Genomic DNA, 21618 nt, shown 5'->3' on the forward strand with positions numbered 1-21618 from the left:
GAGCCGTGTATGGTTTTTGAATTTGATTACACTCCAATAATAAACCTATTTCAAAATTTTCAGCCACATCGGAAGATGTTGAGTGATATTAAGTTTATTCAATATTCAAGTTTCCAGATGGTGGCGCTATAACATTGAGTCATTTTTGGAATATGGATTTAATTACACTCCAACAATATACATATTTCTAAATTTTCGGCCACATCGAAAGATGTCGAGTAAAATTAAGGCCACTTCCTGTTGCCAGATGGTGGCACGATAACATTGAGTCATTTTTGGGATATGGATGTGATTACACTCCCACAACGAACATATCTGTGTAATATCAACCAGATCAGACCATCTAGAATGAAATTACGACCACTTCCTGTTGCCGCAGCGAGACCTCAAATTGTACGCCTCGCCATAGCCGTACCGTTTGACATATCAGAAATATCCTTTCAATTTAGCATCAGGATTATCCTGAGACCATTCTCACCACATTTGGTGTGAATGTGATGAACCCCCTAGGAGGAGTATTTCAGAGTTTGGTACGTGTAAAAACACTTAAAAACACACAAAATCCAGAATAGCTCACTTCCTGTTTGGAAAAGTTAAGGGATGCAAATGAGAAATGTGTGTGTCCTGAGGAGCCCCATATGCATACCATATTCGGTGAATTTACGTGAAAGTATATGTCCACAATATTAGAAAAGAACCATAGGGGGCGCTGCGTAGCCACGCCCAGATGTATGTGGATATGGATGTGATTGCACTCCAACAGTGAATATATCTGTAAAATATCAGCCCAATCAGACGATGTAGAACGGAATTAAGCCCACTTCCTGTTTTCGCTCGTAACGTGTGTATTGTACGCCTCGCCATTGCCAAACCGTTTGAGATATCAAAAATCCGTTAGGCTTTTAGGGTCAGGACTATCCTAAGATCATGCTGACTACATTTGGTGTGAATGTGATGAATACCCTAGCAGGAACGCATACAAATATGATAAAAACCTCACTTCCTGTTGCCAGATGGTGGCGCTATAACATTGACTTCTTCCTGGGACATGGATGTGAGTATACTCACACAATGAACATATTTGTAAAATATCAGCCAGATCAGACGATGTAAACCACAAAATTATGGCCACTTCCTTTTGGCGCGGCGTGACATAAAAATTGTATGCCTCGCCATGACCATACCGTTTGAGATATCAAAAATATCCTGGCAATTTAGAATCATGACAATCTTGAGACCATTCTTACCACATTTGGTGTGAATGCGATGAACCGCCTAGGAGGAGTACTTCAAAGTGTAGTACATGTGAAAACGCACAAAATTCAAAATGGCTGACTTCCTGTTCGCATATTTGCGTCAATGCGAATGAGAAATGTGTTTCAATTGAGGAGTCACACATGCATTCCAAATTAGGTTCATGTAGCTCAAAGTGCCTGCACACAATAGACAACAATGCGGGGGGGGGGGGGGGGGGGGGGCAGCGCAATAGGGGGCGCTGTGGAGTCCCTCGGCCACACCCAGGTCTGAGCATCTGGTAGATCCTGACGGCCACCACTTCTGATGTGTCTGCAAAATTCCAAGACTTTTTAGCCATGGCAAGGCCCTCAAAAATGCCCATTTGACGGAAGAGAAAGAATAATAATAATAATAATAATAATAATAATAAATATAGCTGCAAGCAGCAATGAACGGGCCCAAGCACCATGGGTGCAACCGCCTTGGTGGCATAGTTGCACCAATGACATGTTTAACAATATGTACACACTTTGGAAATAATCACCTTCCTTGGCAACATATAGTGTGCACAGGAATTCCCCTTTGATCAATGAAGATGTTGGTGTTGCTGTTGGAATGCATCAATGATTTAAGACTCACTTCCTGTTGCCAGATGGTGGCGCTATATTATTGAGCCGTGTATGGTTTTTGAATTTGATTACACTCCAATAATAAACCTATTTCAAAATTTTCAGCCTCATCGGAAGATGTTGAGTGAAATTAAGGTCAATTCAATGTTCTAGTTTCCAGATGGTGGCGCTATAACATTGAGTCGTTTTTGAAATATGGATTTAATTACACCCCAACAATATACATATTTCTAAATTTTCTGCCACATCGGAAGATGTCGAGTAAAATTAAGGCCACTTCCTGTTGCCAGATGGTGGCGCTATAACATTGAGTCATTTTTGGGATATGGATGAGATTACACTCCCACAACGAACATATCTGTGTAATATCAACCAGATCAGACCATCTAGAATGAAATTACGACCACTTCCTGTTGCCGCGGCGAGACCTTAAATTGTACGCCTCGCCATAGCCGTACCGTTTCACATATCAGAAATATCCTTTCAATTTAGCATCAGGATTATCCTGAGACCTTTCTCACCACATTTGGTGTGAATGTGATGAACCCCCTAGGAGGAGTATTTCAGAGTTTGGTACGTGTAAAACCACTTAAAAACACACAAAATCCAGAATAGCTCACTTCCTGTTTGGAAAAGTTAAGGGATGCAAATGAGAAATGTGTGTGTCTTGAGGAGACCCATATGCATACCATATTCGGTGAATTTACGTGAAAGTATATGTCCACAATATTAGAAAAGAACCATAGGGGGCGCTGCGTAGCCACGCCCAGATGTATGTGGATATGGATGTGATTGCACTCCAACAGTGAATATATCTGTAAAATATCAGCCCAATCAGACGATGTAGAACAGAATTAAGCCCACTTCCTGTTTTTGCTCATAACGTGTGTATTGTACGCCTCGCCATTGCCAAACCGTTTGAGATATCAAAAATCCCTTTGCCTTTTAGGGTCAGGACTATGCTAAGATCATGCTGACTACATTTGGTGTGAATGTGATGAATACCCTAGCAGGAACGCATACAAATATGATAAAAACCTCACTTCCTGTTGCCAGATGGTGGCGCTATAACATTGACTTCTTCTTGGGACATGGATGTGAGTATACTCACACATTGAACATAATTGTGAAATATCAGCCAGATCAGACGATGTAAACCACAAAATTATGACCACTTCCTTTTGGCGCGGCGTGACATAAAAATTGTACGCCTCGCCATGACCAGACCGTTTGAGATATCAAAAATATCCTGGCAATTTAGAATCATGACTATCTTGAGACCATTCTTACCCCATTTGGTGTGAATGCGATGAACCGCCTAGGAGGAGTATTTAAAAGTGTAGTACATGTGAAAACGCACAAAATTCAAAATGGCTGACTTCCTGTTTGCATATTTGCATCAATGCGAATGAGAAATGTGTTTCAATTGAGGAGCCACATATGCCAACCAAATTAGGTTCATGTAGCTCAAAGTGCCTGCCCACAATAGACAACAATGCAGGGGGGGGGGGGGTTCAGTGCAATAGGGGGCGCTGTGGAGTCCCTCGGCCAAACCCAGGTCTGAGCATCTGATACATCCTGAGGGCCACCACTTCTGATGTGTCTGCAAAATTTCAAGACTTTTTAGCCAGGGCAAGGCCCTCAAAAATGCCCATTTGACGGAAGAGAAAGAATAATAATAATAAATATAGCTGCAAGCAGCAATGAACGGGCCCAAGCACCATGGGGGCAACCGCCTTGGTGGCATAGTTCTGCCAATGACATGTTTCACAACATGTACACACTTTGGAAATAATCACCTTCCTGGACAACGTATAGTGTGCACAGGAATTCCCTTTTTATCAATGAAGATGTTGGCGCTGCTATTGGAACGCATCAATGATATAAGCCTCATTTCCTATTGCCAGATGGTGGCGCTATATTATTGAGCCATGTATGGTTTTTGAATTTGATTACACTCCAGAAATAAACATATTTGTACATTTTCAGCCGCATCGGAAGACGTTGAGCGAAATTAAGGTCAATTCCTGTTTCCAGATGATGCTGCTTTAACATTGAGTCGTTTTTGGAATATGGATTTGATTACACTCCAACACTGAGCATCTGTTTAAAGTTGCAGTCACATCAGACACTGGAGAATTTAAGTATGACCACTTCCTGTTTGTCTGGCATGATGTGTTTTTTATGTGCCTGACCATAGCTATATCATCCCAGTAAATCAAAAATCTGTTTTGTCAGGACCATCCTAGCATCATGCTGACCACATTTACCGTGAATGTCATGAACCCATTGAAAAATAATGCTTAAGAATGCAATATAAGGCTCACTTCCTGTTGCCAGCGGGTGGCGCTTTGCCATTGAGCCTTTATTGGAAAATGGATGAGATTACACTCCAAAAATGAACATGTGTGAAGTTTCTGCCACATCAGACAATGTAGAATGAAACAAAAATTACTTCTTGCTTGCACATTGTAATAATATGCACCAGTCCTGTATGGAGAGCAGAGATGAATTAATTTCAATAGATTTTACAGCGGGAGGCACAATTTACGCATGAGAAGTCATTCGGTTATAAAAATGCACTCAAAATAAAACCATTGGCGTAAAGAAACTATTCAACTTTATTGTGGCCGCACCGGGGATGGAACCGAGGACCTTGCATGTCTTAATCCACTGTCTGAACCATTAAGCTATACTGCCCTCTTATACACGTACGCCATCTATTGGCCAAAAGTTGTATGTTTCCTTTTATCTTGGTTAAATAATTTCTCTCCTAAGTGTCGGATAATATTGCAATAAACGTCTAGTTAGCCAGCATCATTCTTTTCCATTTCACCGGTAATTATGCTGCCTGAAACGCATTTGTTCAGCCAAATCTAAAGGAGATGCCAAGTCTCTGCCCTCAATCCGGTATTTTCATATTAAGTCAAAAATTCCTAGCGAAATTGTATGTTCTCTTAATTCGTGTTTAATGACAAGCAAAATAAACTAACATATCTGGCGATTTAACTGAAAGTTTTCTATTCATGTAAACAAACGTAGCTGACCTGTTTTTTGACTCACACAGACAGTGGACAGGTTGGCTGCTGTTAGCCAACGACCTGCATGCCATACCTTTTTTGAAAATAACGGTCTCATGTTAACACAGAGTTCGACCAGAGCCATCTCAAACGTTAACGTTTCTTTTTGACTTTTGACTCTTTTAAATATATGCTACTCTCCTGCCAGTTAAAGACAGTCATTAAATGTCTTTAATATTTATTTCAGATATTCAATTCATAGAATGAAAATAGATGCAAAGAAACGTCGGGCTGGGTGTTGTCAATACATTTTGTCACGTAGGCTGCAGCTGTAAATCATACATCGTTATGCCTACTGCTGCTAGAAAAAAACAAAAACCTATCGTTGAAAAATCACTTGAAGGAAGGAAAAAAAAAAAGTACCACTTTCTGCCAATAAATTGAATCCCCGTATAAGAAATGGGGGGAAGTTACAGCGACGCAGTTAGTCTGTGAGTAGAATAGATTATGTAGACAACTTCACTGTTTCCACAAAGGAACCAAAAATGTGCTTTTTAACAGGACTTGGTCAGTGTAATGATATAAATGCTAGCATTCGATTATGGTCAACGGTACCGAAAATGCCCGTTGCACCAGCCATCATAACAAATGTCCCAATATAGGATCGATTTAAACCTCTATATATTTTTATTTCACGTTCACAGTGTAGGCGATTGTGTGTATTCCGACGCGAATTACATTTAATTGGGTTACGGCATTCACTTCAATCGAATGAAGTCAAATAGAAACGGCTCAAATTCTTTAATAACGCTTCTTGGTTTTCAAGCCAACTTTCCGAACAGCTGTTTTGTATTGAGTCCTTAAAATGCTACAACACGGTTTTTTATAAACCAAATAACATTGAACGTCATTGCAAGATATATACAATACCAACTTTTGCCAGTAGATGGCAGTCGCGTATTAGAAATGGGAGAGTCATTTGCGACTTGCGTTGAAGTTTTAAGACTGGATATAATGAGTCTCCAGAGTAAATAGTGAACTATTATTGCTTAATGGATGTGATGACACTCCAACAATGAACATATGTGAAAAGTTGTAGCCTCAAAATCAGGCAATGTAGAATTTAATACCTTTTTGAAATTAAACGCAGTACATGTAAAACGCACAAAATCCAAAATGGCTGACTTCCTGTTTGTATATTTGATTAGATGCGAATGAGAAATGTGTTTGGACCGAGGAGTGCTATATGCGTACTAAATTTTGTGAAGGTAGCTCAAAGTGCCTGCCCACAATAGATGACAATGCGATAGGGGGCGCTGTGGAGTCCCTCAGCCACGCCCAGGTCTGAGCATCTGAGACAACCTGACAGCCACCACTTCTGATGTGTGTGCAAAATTCTGTGAGTTTTCATCTATGGCAAGCACCTCAAAAATGCACAAAACATTGAAAAAAAAAGAATAATAATAATAATAATAATAATAATAATAATAATAATAATAATAATAATAATCCTTCCAATAACAATAGGGTCCTTCGCACCCTACGGTGCTTGGGCCCTAAATATAGCTGCAAGCAGCAATGAACGGGCCCAAGCCCCATGGGGGCAACCGCCTTGGTGGCATAGTTCTGCCAATGACATGTTTCACAACATGTACACACTTTGGAATAATCACCTTCCTGGACAACGTATAGTGTGCACAGGAATTTCCATTTGATCAATGAAGATGTTGGCGCTGCTATTGGAATGCATCAATTATATAAGCCTCACTTCCTGTTGCCAGATGGTGGCGCTATATTATTGATCCGTGTATGTTTTTTGAATTTGATTACACTCCAGAAATAAACATATTTGTACATTTTCAGCCACATCGGAAGATGTTCAGCGAAATTAAGGTCAATTCCTGTTTCCAGATGATGCTGCTATAACATTGAGTCGTTTTTGGAATATGGATTTGATTACACTCCAACACTGAGCATCTGTGTAAAGTTGCAGTCACATCAGACATTGGAGAATTTAAGTATGACCACTTCCTGTTTGTCTGGCATGATGTGTTTATCTGCCTGACCATAGCTATATCATCCCAGTAAATCAAAAATCTGTTTTGTCAGGACCATCCTAGCATCATGCTGACCACATTTACCGTGAATGTCATGAACCCATTGAAAAATAATGCTTAAGAATGCAATATAAGGCTCACTTCCTGTTGCCAGCGGGTGGCGCTTTGCCATTTAGCCTTTATTGGAAAATGGATGAGATTACACTCCAAAAATGAACGTGTGAAGTTTCAGCCACAACAGACAATGTAGAATGAAATAAAAATAACGTCTTGCTTGCACATTGTGATAACATGCTACAGTCCTGTATGGAGAGCAGAGATTAATTAATTTCCATAGTTTTTACACGGGGAGGCACAATTTATGCTTGAAAAGTCATTAGGCCATAAACATGCACTCAAAATGAAAACAATTGGCTTCAAGAAACTATTCAAATTCATTGTGGCTGCAGCGGGGATCGAACGGCTGAATTTGCGTGCCTTAATCCACCGCCCTAACCATTACACTATACTGCCCGCTTATACACGGGTGCCATCTATTGGCCAAATGTCTCCTTTTATCTTGGTTTAATAATTTCTCTACGAAGTGTCGGATAATATTGCACGAAACGTCTAGTTAACCAGCATCATTCTTTTCCATTTCACTGGTAATTATGCTGCCTGAAACGCATTTGTTCAGCCAAATCTAAATGATGCCAACTCTCTGCCCTCAATACAGTATTTTCATATTAATTTACCATTCCTAGCGAAATTGTATGTTCTCTTAATTCGTGTTTAATGACAAGCCTAATAAACTAACATAGCTGGCGATTTAACTGAAAGTTTTCTATTCATGTAAACCAACGTAGCTGACCTGTTTTTTGACTCACACAGACAGTGGACTGGCTGGCTGCTGTTAGCCCGTGCGTGTCATCTCGCAACGACCTGCATGTGATACCTTTGTTGAACAAAACGGTCTCATGTTAACACAGCGTTCGAGCAGAGCCACCTCAGACGCTAAAGTTTCTTTTTGACTTCATGTGTTAATCTTTTAAAAATATGATACTCTCCTGCCAGTTAAAGCCTGTCTTTAAGTCTTTAAATGTCTTTAATATTTATTTTAGTTATTCAATTCATGTAATGAAAATAGATGCAAAGAAACGTCGGGCTGGGTGTTGTCAATACATTTTGTCACGTAGGCTGCAGCTGTAAATCATACATCGTTATGCCTACTGGCTCGCTAGAAAAAAACAAAAACCTATCGTTGAAAAATCACTTGAAGGAAGAAAAAAATGAAAGTACCACTTTCTGCCAATAAATTGAATCGCCGTATCAGAAATGGGGGGAAGTTACAGCGACGCAGTTAGTCTGTGAGTAGAACAGATTGTGTAGACAACTTCACTGTTTCCACAAAGGTGATGTGCTTTTTAACAGGACTTGGTCAGTGTAATGATATAAATGCTAGCATTCGATTATGGTCAACGGTACCGAAAATGCCCGTTGCACCAGCCATCATAACAAATGTCCCAATATAGGTTCGATTTAAACCTCTATATATTTTTATTTCACGTTGACAGTGTAGGCTATTATGTGTATTCCGACGCGAATTACATTTAATTGGGTTACGGCATTCACTTCAACCGAATGAAGTCAAATAGAAACGGCTCGAATTCCTTAATAAGGCTTCTTGGTTTTCAAGCTAACTTTCCGAACAGCTGTTTTGTATTGAGTCCTTAAAATGCTACAACACGGGTTTTTTTAAACCAAATAACATTGAACGTCATTGCAAGATATATGCAATACCAAGTTTTGCCAGTAGATGGCAGTCGCGTATTAGAAATGGGAGAGTCATTTGCGACTTGCGTTGAAGTTTTAAGACTGGATATAATGAGTCTCCAGCGAAAATAGTGAACTATTATTGCTTAATGGATGTGATGACACTCCAACAATGAACATATGTGAAAAGTTGTAGCCTCAAAATCAGGCAATGTAGAATTTAATACCTTTTTGAAATTATTTAATACATAATTGTATTAAAACATGAACTGTTTGGGCATCATTACAAGTTAATTTTAAGGCTGACCATAGCCATACCATTCCAAGATATAAAAAATCAGTTCATAGTTGTGTGTCAGGGCTATAATATCATGCTGACCACATTTTGTGTGAATGTGATGAACCCCCTAGGAAGAGTATTTCAAAGTTTGGTACGTGAAAAAACACTTAAAAACACACAAAATCCAAAATAGCTCACTTCCTGTTGGGAAAAGTTAAGGGATGCAAATGAGAAATGTGTGTGTCTTGAGGAGACCCTTATGCCTACCAGACGTGGTGCATTTACGTGAAAGTATATGTCCACAATATTAGAAAAAAGCCATAGGGGGCGCTGTGTAGCCACGCCCAGATGAATGTGGATATGGATGTGATTGCACTCCAAAAGTGAATATATTTGTAAAATATCAGCCCGATCAGATGATGTAGAACGGAATTAAGCCCACTTCCTGTTTTTGGGTGTAACGTGTGTATTATACGCCTCGCCATTGCCAAACCGTTTGAGATATCAAAAATCCTTTCGTCATTTAGGGTCAGGACTATTCTAAGATCATGATGACTACATTTGGTGTGAATGTGATGAATACCCTAGCAGGAACGCATACAAACATGATAAAAACGTCACTTCCGTTGCCAGATGGTGGCGCTATAACATTGATTTCTTCTTGGTATTTGGATGTGATTACACTCTCACATTGAACATATTTGTAAAATATCAGCCAGATCAGACAATGTAGACCATGAATTTATGGCTACTTCCTGTTGGCGCGGCGTGACATGAAAATTGTACGCCTCGCCATGACCATACCGTTTGAGATATCAAAAATATCCTTTGGAATTAGTATCATGACTATCCTGAGAACACTTTGACCACATTTCGTGTGAATGCAATGAACGCCCTAGGAGGAGTACTTAAAAGTGTAGTACGTGTAAAATGCACAAAATTCAAAATGGCTGACTTCCTGTTCACATATTTGATTCGATGCGAATGAGAAATGTGTTTGTCCAGAGGAGCCCCACAAGCGCACCAAATTAGGTGAAGGTAGCTCAAAGTGCCTGTCCACAATAGAAGACAAAGCAATAGGGGGCGCTGTGGAGTCCCTTGGCCACGCCCAGGTCTGAGCATCTGACAGTTCCTGAGAGACACCACTTCTCATGTGTGTGCAAAATTCCATGAGTTTTCATCCATGGCAAGCACCTCAAAAATGCAAAATCCATTGAAAAAAAAGAGAATAATAATTATAGGGGGCGCTGTCTAGCCACGCCCCGATTGATATGTATATATTTGATATTGTATTCCAACAGTGAACATATTTCTAAAATATCAGCCAGATCGGACGATATCGAAAAAAAAGTCATTTTTTTGCACGCACTATGTCTACTCTACGACTCGCTATTTCCATACCGTTTGAGATATCAAAAATCCCTTCGCAATTTAGTGTAAGGACTATCTTAAGATCATGCTGACCACATTTGGTGTGAATGTGATGAATGCCCTAGCAGGAAGGCATACAAATATGATGAAGACCACACTTCCTGTTGCCAGATGGTGGCGCTATAACATTGACCCGTTCTTGGGACATGGATGTGTTTATACTCCAACAGTAAACGTATTTCTAAAATATCAGCCAGATCAGACGATGTCGACCATGAAATTACGGCCACTTCCTGTTGGCGTGGCGTGACATAAAAATTGTAATCCTCCCCGTGACTGTCCCGTTTGAGCTATCAAAAATATCCTGGCAATTTAGCATCATGAATATCCTGAGACCATTCTGACCACAGTTGGTGTGAATGCGATGAACCCCCTAGGAGGAGTACTTAAAAGTGTAGAACGTGTAAAACGCACAAAATCCAAAATGGCTGACTTCCTGTTTGGATATTTGATTAGATGCGAATTTGAAATGTGTTTGCCCTGAGGAGTGCTATATGCATAATAAATAGGGTGCAGGTAGCTCAAAGTGCCTGCCCACAATAGAAGACAATGCGATAGGGGGCGCTGTGGAGTCCCTCAGCGACGCCCAGGTCTGAGCATGTGAGAGATCCTGACAGCCACCACTTCTGATGTGTGTGAAAAATTCTGTGAGTTTTCATTCATGGCAAGCACCTCAAAAATGCACAAAACATTGAAAAAAAAGAATAATAATAATAAATATAGCTGCAAGCAGCAATGAACGGGCCCAAGCACCATGGGCGCAACCGCCTTGGTGGCACAGTTGTGCCAATGACATGTTTCACAATATGTACACACTTTGGAAATAATCACCTTCCTGGACAACGAATAGTGTGCACAGGAATTCCCCTTTCATCAATGAAGATGTTGCTGCTGCTATTGGAATGCATCAATGATATAAGCCTCACTTCCTATTGCCAGATGGTGGCGCTATAATATTGAGCTGTGTATGGTTTATGGATTTGATTTCACTCCAAAAATGAACATATTTGTACATTTTCAGCCAAATTGGAAGATGTCGAGTAAAATTAAAGCCACTTCCTGTTGCCAGATGGTGGCGCTATAGTATTGAGCCGTGTATGGTTTATGGATTTGATTACACTCCAATAATTAACATATTTGTACATTTTCAGCCAAATTGGAAGATGTCAAGTAAAATTAAAGCCACTTCCTGTTGCCAGATGGTGGCGCTATGCCATTGAGCCTTTCTTGGTATATGGATGAGATTACACTCCAAAAATGAACATGTGTGACGTTTCTGCCACATCAGACAATGTAGAATGAAACAAAAATTACTTCTTGCTTGCACATTGTAATAATATGCTCCAGTCCTGTATGGAGAGCAGAGATTAATAAATTTCAATAGATTTTACAGCGGGAGGCACAATTTACGCTTGAGAAGTCATTCGGTTATAAATATGCACTCAAAATAAAACCATTGGCGTAAAGAAACTATTCAACTTTATTGTGGCCGCACCGGGGATGGAACCGCGGACCTTGCATGTCTTAATCCACTGTCTGAACCATTAAGCTATACTGCCCTCTTATACACGTACGCCATCTATTGGCCAAAAGTTGTATGTTTCCTTTTATCCTGGTTAAATAATTTCTCTCCGAAGTGTCGGATAGTATTGCATTAAACGTCGAGTTAGCCAGCATCATTCTTTTCCATTTCACCGGTAATTATGCTGCCTGAAACGCATTTGTTCAGCCAAATCTAAAGGAGATGCCAAGTCTCTGCCCTCAATCCGGTATTTTCATATTAAGTCAAAAATTCCTAGCGAAATTGTATGTTCTCTTAATTCGTGTTTAATGACAAGCAAAATAAACTAACATATATGGCGATTTAACTGAAAGTTTTCTATTCATGTAAACAAACGTAGCTGACCTGTTTTATTTACTCACACAGACAGTGGACTGGCTGGCTGCTGTTAGCCCGTGCGCGTCATCTCGCAACGACCTGCATGCCATACCTTTGTTGAACATAACGGTCTCATGTTAACACAGAGTTCGACCAGAGCCATCTCAAACGTTAACGTTTCTTTTTGACTTTTGACTCTTTTAAATATATGCTACTCTCCTGCCAGTTAAAGACAGTCATTAAATGTCTTTAATATTTATTTCAGATATTCTATTCAAAAATGAAAATAGATGCAAAGAAACGTCGGGCTGGGTGTTGTCAATACATTTTGTCACGTAGGCTGCAGCTGTAAATCATACATCGTTATGCCTACTGGCTCGCTAGAAAAAAAACAAAAACCTATCGTTGAAAAATCACTTGAAGGAAGAAATATATAAAAGTACCACTTTCTGCCAATAAATGGATTCCCCGTATCAGAAATAGGGGGAAGTTACAGCGACGCAGTTAGTCTGTGAGTAGAATAGATTGTGTAGACAACTTCACTGTTTCCACAAAGGTGATGTGCTTTTTAACAGGACTTGGTCAGTGTAATGATATAAATGCTAGCATTCGATTATGGTCAACGGTACCGAAAATGCACGTTGCACCAGCCATCATAACAAATGTCCCAATATAGGATCGATTTAAACCTCTATATATTTTTATTTCACGTTGACAGTGTAGGCGATTGTGTGTATTCCGACGCGAATTACATTTAATTGGGTTACGGCATTCACTTCAATCGAATGAAGTCAAATAGAAACGGCTCGAATTCCTTAATAAGGCTTCTTGGTTTTCAAGCTAACTTTCCGAACAGCCGTTTTGTATTGAGTACTTAAAATGCTACAACACGGTTTTTTTTAAACCAAATAACATTGAACGTCATTGCAAGATATATGCAATACCAACTTTTGCCAGTAGATGGCAGTCGCGTATTAGAAATGGGAGAGTCATTTGCGACTTGCGTTGAAGTTTTAAGACTGGATATAATGAGTCTCCAGCGAAAATAGTGAACTATTATTGCTTAATGGATGTGATGACACTCCAACAATGAACATATGTGAAAAGTTGTAGCCTCAAAATCAGGCAATGTAGAATTGAATACCTTTTTGAAATTATTTAATACATAATTGTATTAAAACATGAACTGTTTGAGCAGCATTACAAGTAAATTTTAAGGCTGACCAGAGCCATACCATTCCAAGATATTAAAAATCAGTTCATAGTTGTGTGTCAGGGCTATAATATCATGCTGACCACATTTTGTGTGAATGTGATGAACCCCCTAGGAAGAGTATTTCAAAGTTTGGTACGTGAAAAAACACTTAAAAACACACAAAATCCAAAATAGCTCACTTCCTGTTGGGAAAAGTTAAGGAATGCAAATGAGAAATGTGTGTGTCTTGAGGAGACCCTTATGCCTACCAGACGTGGTGCATTTACGTGAAAGTATATGTCCACAATATTAGAAAAAAGCCATAGGGGGCGCTGTGTAGCCACGCCCAGATGAATGTGGATATGGATGTGATTGCACTCCAAAAGTGAATATATTTGTAAAATATCAGCCCGATCAGATGATGTAGAACGGAATTAAGCCCACTTCCTGTTTTTGGGCGTAACGTGTGTATTATACGCTTCGCCATTGCCAAACCGTTTGAGATATCAAAAATCCTCTCGTCATTTAGGGTCAGGACTATTCTAAGATCATGATTACTACATTTGGTGTGAATGTGATTAATACCCTAGCAGGAACGCATGCAAACATGATAAAAACCTCACTTCCGTTGCCAGATGGTGGCGCTATAACATTGATTTCTTCTTGGTATTTGGATGTGATTACACTCTAACAGTGAACATATTTGTAAAATATCAGCAAGATCAGACAATGTAGACCATGAATTTATGGCTACTTCCTGTTGGCGCGGCGTGACATGAAAATTGTACGCCTCGCCATTACCATACCGTTTGAGATATCAAAAATTTCCTTTTGAATTAGTATCATGACTATCCTAAGACCACTTTGACCACATTTCGTGTGAATGCAATGAAGCCCCTAGGAGGAGTACTTAAAAGTGTAGTACGTGTAAAATGCACAAAATTCAAAATGGCTGACTTCCTGTTCACATATTTGATTCGATGCGAATGAGAAATGTGGTTGTCCAGAGGAGTCCCACATGCGTACCAAATTAGGTGAAGGTAGCTCAAAGTGCCTGTCCACAATAGAAGACAAAGCATTAGGGGGCGCTGTGGAGTCCCTCGGCCACGCCCAGGTCTGAGCATCTGACACATCCTGACAGCCAACACTTCTCATGTGTGTGCAAAATTCCATGAGTTTCCATCCATGGCAAGCACCTCAAAAATGCAAAATACATTGAAAAAAAAGAGAATAATAATTATAGGGGGCGCTGTCTAGCCACGCCCCGATTGATATGTATATATTTCATATTGTACTCCAACAGTGAACATATTTGGAAAATATCAGCCAGATCGGACGATGTCGAAAAAAAAGGCATTTTTTTGCACACAATATGTGTACTGTACGACTCGCCATTTCCATACCGTTTGAGATATCAAAAATCCCTTCACAGCATATGGTCATGAGTATCCTAAGATCATGCTGACTACATTTCGTGTGAATGTGATGAATGCCCTAGCAGGAAGGCATAGAAATATGACAAAGACCTCACTTCCTGTTGCCAGATGGTGGCGCTATAACATTGACCCGTTCTTGGGATATGGATGTGATTATACTCCAACAATAAACGTATTTCTAAAATATCAGCCAGATCAGACAATGCAGACCATGAAATTACGGCCACTTCCTGTTGGCGCGGCGTGACATAAAAATTCTACGCCCCCCTTGGACCGTCCCGTTTGAGCTATCAAAAATATCCTGGCAATTTAGCATCATGAATATCCTGAGACCATTCTGACCACAGGTGGTGTGAATGTGATGAACCCCCTAGGAGGAGTACTTAAAAGTGCAGTACGTGTAAAACGCACAAAATCCAAAATAGCTGACTTCCTGTTTGTATATTTGATTAGATAGGAATTTGAAATGTGTTTGGTCCGAGGAGTGCTATATGCATACAAAATTTGGTGAAGGTAGCTCAAAGTGCCTGCCCACAATAGATGACAATGCGATAGGGGGCGCTGTGGAGTCCCTCGGCGACGCCCAGGTCTGAGCATCTAATAGATCCTGAAGGTCCTCATTTCTGATGTGTGTGCAAAATTCGCAGACTTTTTATGCATGGCAAGCACCTCAAAAAGGCCCATTTGCATATAGAAAAAAGAATAATAATAATAATAATAATAATAAATATAGCTGCAAGCAGCAATGAACGGGCCCAAGCACCATGGGCGCAACCGCCTTGGTGGCATAGTTGTGCCAATGACATGTTTAACAATATGTACGCACTTTGAAATAATCACCTTCCTTGGCAACGTATAGTGTGCACAGGAATTCCCCTTTGATCAATGAAGATGTTGGTGTTGCTATTGGAATGCATCAATGATATAACACTCACTTCCTGTTTCTAGATGGTGGCGCTATAATATTGAGCCGTGTATGGTTTTTGAATTTGATTACACTCCAATAATAAACCTATTTCAAAATTTTCAGCCACATCGGAAGATGTTGAGTGATATTAAGTTTATTCAATGTTCAAGTTTCCAGATGGTGGCGCTATAACATTGAGTCATTTTTGGAATATGGATTTAATTACACTCCAACAATATACATATTTCTACATTTTCGGCCACATCGAAAGATGTCGAGTAAAATTAAGGCCACTTCCTGTTGCCAGATGGTGGCACGATAACATTGAGTCATTTTTGGGATATGGATGTGATTACACTCCCACAACGAACATATCTGTGTAATATCAACCAGATCAGACCATCTAGAATGAAATTACGACCACTTCCTGTTGCCGCAGCGAGACCTCAAATTGTACGCCTCGCCATAGCCGTACCGTTTGACCTATCAGAAATATCCTTTCAATTTAGCATCAGGATTATCCTGAGACCATTCTCACCACATTTGGTGTGAATGTGATGAACCCCCTAGGAGGAGTATTTCAGAGTTTGGTACGTGTAAAAACACTTAAAAACACACAAAATCCAGAATAGCTCACTTCCTGTTTGGAAAAGTTAAGGGATGCAAATGAGAAATGTGTGTGTCTTGAGGAGACCCATATGCATACCATATTCGGTGAATTTACGTGAAAGTATATGTCCACAATATTAGAAAAGAACCATAGGGGGCGCTGCGTAGCCACGCCCAGATGTATGTGGATAAGGATGTGATTGCACTCCAAAAGTGAATATATCTGTAAAATATCAGCCCAATCAGACGATGTAGAACGGAATTAAGCCCACTTCCTGTTTTCGCTCGTAACGTGTGTATTGTACGCCTCGCCATTGCCAAACCGTTTGAGATATCAAAAATCCGTTTGGCTTTTAGGGTCAGGACTATCCTAAGATCATGCTGACCACATTTGGTGTGAATGTGCTGAATGCCCTAGCAGGAATGCATACAAATATGATAAAAACCTCACTTCCTGTTGCCAGATGGTGGCGCTATAACATTGACTTCTTCTTGGGACATGGATGTGAGTATACTCACACAATGAACATATTTGTGAAATATCAGCCAGATCAAACGATGTAAACCACAAAATTATGGCCACTTCCTTTTGGCGCGGCGTGACATAAAAACTGTACGCCTCGCCATGACCATACCGTTTGAGATATCAAAAATATCCTGGCAATTTAGAATCATGACTATATTGAGACCATTCTTACCCCATTTGGTGTGAATGCGATGAACCGCCTAGGAGGAGTACTTAAAAGTGTAGTACATGTGAAAACGCACAAAATTCTAAATGGCTGACTTCCTGTTCGCATATTTGCATCAATGCGAATGAGAAATGTGTTTCAATTGAGGAGCCACACATGCCAACCAAATTAGGTTCATGTAGCTCAAAGTGCCTGCCCACAATAGACAACAATGCAGGGGGGGGGGGGGGGTCAGTGCAATAGGGGGCGCTGTGGAGTCCCTCGGCCAAACCCCGGTCTGAGCATCTGATACATCCTGACGGCCACCACTTCTGATGTGTCTGCAAAATTTCAAGACTTTTTAGCCAGGGCAAGGCCCTCAAAAATGCCCATTTGACGGAAGAGAAAGAATAATAATAATAATAATAATAATAATAATAATAATAATCCTTCCAATAACAATAGGGTCCTTCGCACCCTACGGTGCTTGGGCCCTAAATATAGCTGCAAGCAGCAATGAACGGGCCCAAGCACCATGGGGGCAACCGCCTTGGTGGCATAGTTCTGCCAATGACATGTTTCACAACATGTACACACTTTGGAAATAATCACCTTCCTGGACAACGTATAGTGTGCACAGGAATTCCCTTTTTATCAATGAAGATGTTGGCGCTGCTATTGGAACGCATCAATGATATAAGCCTCACTTCCTATTGCCAGATGGTGGCGCTATATTATTGAGCCATGTATGGTTTTTGAATTTGATTACACTCCAGAAATAAACATATTTGTACATTTTCAGCCACATCGGAAGACGTTGAGCGAAATTAAGGTCAATTCCTGTTTCCAGATGATGCTGCTTTAACATTGAGTCGTTTTTGGAATATGGATTTGATTACACTCCAACACTGAGCATCTGTGTAAAGTTGCAGTCACATCAGACATTGGAGAATTTAAGTATGACCACTTCCTGTTTGTGTGGCATGATGTGTTTTTTATGTGCCTGACCATAGCTATATCATCCCAGTAAATCAAAAATCTGTTTTGTCAGGACCATCCTAGCATCATGCTGACCACATTTACCGTGAATGTCATGAACCCATTGAAAAATAATGCTTAAGAATGCAATATAAGGCTCACTTCCTGTTGCCAGCGGGTGGCGCTTTGCCATTGAGCCTTTATTGGAAAATGGATGAGATTACACTCCAAAAATGAACATGTGTGAAGTTTCTGCCACATCAGACAATGTAGAATCAAACAAAAATTACTTCTTGCTTGCACTATGTAATAATATGCACCAGTCCTGTATGGAGAGCAGAGATGAATTAATTTCAATAGATTTTACAGCGGGAGGCACAATTTACGCTTGAGAAGTCATTCGGTTATAAATATGCACTCAAAATAAAACCATTGGCGTAAAGAAACTATTCAACTTTATTGTGGCCGCACCGGGGATGGAACCGAGGACCTTGCATGTCTTAATCCACTGTCTGAACCATTAAGCTATACTGCCCTCTTATACACGTACGCCATCTATTGGCCAAAAGTTGTATGTTTCCTTTTATCTTGGTTAAATAATTTCTCTCCTAAGTGTCGGATAATATTGCAATTAACGTCTAGTTAGCCAGCATCATTCTTTTCCATTTCACCGGTAATTATGCTGCCTGAAACGCATTTGTTCAGCCAAATCTAAAGGAGATGCCAAGTCTCTGCCCTCAATCCGGTATTTTCATATTAAGTCAAAAATTCCTAGCGAAATTGTATGTTCTCTTAATTCGTGTTTAATGACAAGCAAAATAAACTAACATATCTGGCGATTTAACTGAAAGTTTTCTATTCATGTAAACAAACGTAGCTGACCTGTTTTTTGACTCACACAGACAGTGGACAGGCTGGCTGCTGTTAGCCAATGCGCGTCATCTCGCAACGACCTGCATGCGATACCTTTGTTGAACATAACGGTCTCATGTTAACACAGAGTTCGACCAGAGCCATCTCAAACGTTAACGTTTCTTTTTGACTTTTGACTTTTTAAAATATATGCTACTCTCCTGCCAATTAAAGACAGTCATTAAATGTCTTTAATAATTATTTCAGATATTCTATTCAAAAATGAAAATAGATGCAAAGAAACGTCGGGCTGGGTGTTGTCAATACATTTTGTCACGTAGGCTGCAGCTGTAAATCATACATCGTTATGCCTACTGGCTCGCTAGAAAAAAAACAAAAACATATCGTTGAAAAATCACTTGAAGGAAAAAAAATATAAAAGTTCCACTTTCTGCCAATAAATGGAATCCCCGTATCAGAAATGGGGGGAAGTTACAGCGACGCAGTTAGTCTGTGAGTAGAATAGATTGTGTAGACAACTTTACTGTTTCCACAAAGGAACCAAAAATGTGCTTTTTAACAGGACTTGGTCAGTGTAATGATACAAATGCTAGCATTCGATTATGGTCAACGGTACCGAAAAAGCCCATTGCACCAGCCATCATAACAAATGTTCCAATATAGGATCGATTTAAACCTCTATATAGTTTTATTTCACGTTGACAGTGTAGGCTATTATGTGTATTCCGACGCGAATTACATTTAATTGGGTTACGGCATTCACTTCAATCGAATGAAGTCAAATAGAAACGGCTCGAATTCCTTAATAAGGCTTCTTGGTTTTCAAGCTAACTTTCCGAACAGCTGTTTTGTATTGAGTCCTTAAAATGCTACAACACGGTTTTTTTTAAACCAAATAACATTGAACGTCATTGCAAGATATATGCAATACCAACTTTTGCCAGTAGATGGCAGTCGCGTATTAGAAATGGGAGAGTCATTTGCGACTTGCGTTGAAGTTTTAAGACCGGATATAATGAGTCTCCAGCGAAAATAGTGAACTATTATTGCTTAATGGATGTGATGACACTCCAACAATGAACATATGTGAAAAGTTGTAGCCTCAAAATCAGGCAATGTAGAATTGAATACCTTTTTGAAATTATTTAATACATAATTGTATTAAAACATGAACTGTTTGGGCAGCATTACAAGTTAATTTTAAGGCTGACCATAGCCATACCATTCCAAGATATTAAAAATCAGTTCATAGTTGTGTGTCAGGGCTATAATATCATGCTGACCACATTTTGTGTGAATGTGATGAACCCCCTAGGAAGAATATTTCAAAGTTTGGTACGTGAAAAAACACTTAAAAACACACAAAATCCAAAATAGCTCACTTCCTGTTGGGAAAAGTTAAGGGATGCAAATGAGAAATGTGTGTGTCTTGAGGAGACCCTTATGCCTACCAGACGTGGTGCATTTACGAGAAAGTATATGTCCACAATATTAGAAAAAAGCCATAGGGGGCGCTGTGTAGCCACGCCCAGATGAATGTGGATATGGATGTGATTGCACTCCAAAAGTGAATATATTTGTAAAATATCAGCCCGATCAGATGATGTAGAATGGAATTAAGCCCACTTCCTGTTTTTGGGCGTAACGTGTGTATTATACGCCTCGCCATTGCCAAACCGTTTGAGATATCAAAAATCCTTTCGTCATTTAGGGTCAGGACTATTCTAAGAAAATGATGACCACATTTCGTGTGAATGTGATGAATGCCCTAGCAGGAAGGCATACAAATATGATAAAGACCTCACTTCCTGTTGCCAGATGGTGGCGCTATAACATTGACTCGTTCTTGGGATATGGATGTGATTATACTCCAACAATAAACGTATTTCTAAAATATCAGCCAGATCAGACAATGTAGACCATGAAATTACGGCCACTTCCTGTTGGCGCGGCGTGACATAAAAATTGTACTCCTCCCCATGACTGTCCCATTTGAGCTATCAAAAATATCCTGGCAATTTAGCATCATGAATATCCTGAGACCATTCTGACCACAGGTGGTGTGAATGTGATGAACCCCCTAGGAGGAGTACTTAAAAGTGCAGTACGTGTAAAACGCACAAAATCCAAAATGGCTGACTTCCTGTTTGTATATTTGATTAGATGCAAATTAGAAATGTGTTTGTTCCGAGGAGTGCTATATGCCTACTAAATTTGGTGAAGGTAGCTCAAAGTGCCTGCCCACAATAGATGACAATGCAATAGGGGGCGCTGTGGAGTCCCTCGGCCACGCCCAGGTCTGAGCATCTAATCGATTATGAAGGTCCTCATTTCTGATGTTTGTGCAAAATTCCCAGACTTTTTATGCATGGCAAGCACCTCAAAAAGGCCCATTTGCATATAGAAAAAAGAATAATAATAATAAATATAGCTGCAAGCAGCAATGAACGGGCCCAAGCACCATGGGCGCAACCGCCTTGGTGGCATAGTTGTGCCAATGACATGTTTCACAATATGTACACACTTTGGAAATAATCACCTTCCTTGGCAACGTATAGTGTGCACAGGAATTCCCCTTTGATCAATGAAGATGTTGGTGTTGCTATTGGAATGCATCAATGATATAAGACTCACTTCCTGTTGCCAGATGGTGGCGCTATAGTAT

The sequence above is a fragment of the Conger conger genome, chromosome 2 (assembly GCF_963514075.1).
Source record: "Conger conger chromosome 2, fConCon1.1, whole genome shotgun sequence".
Lineage (NCBI taxonomy): Eukaryota > Metazoa > Chordata > Actinopteri > Anguilliformes > Congridae > Conger > Conger conger.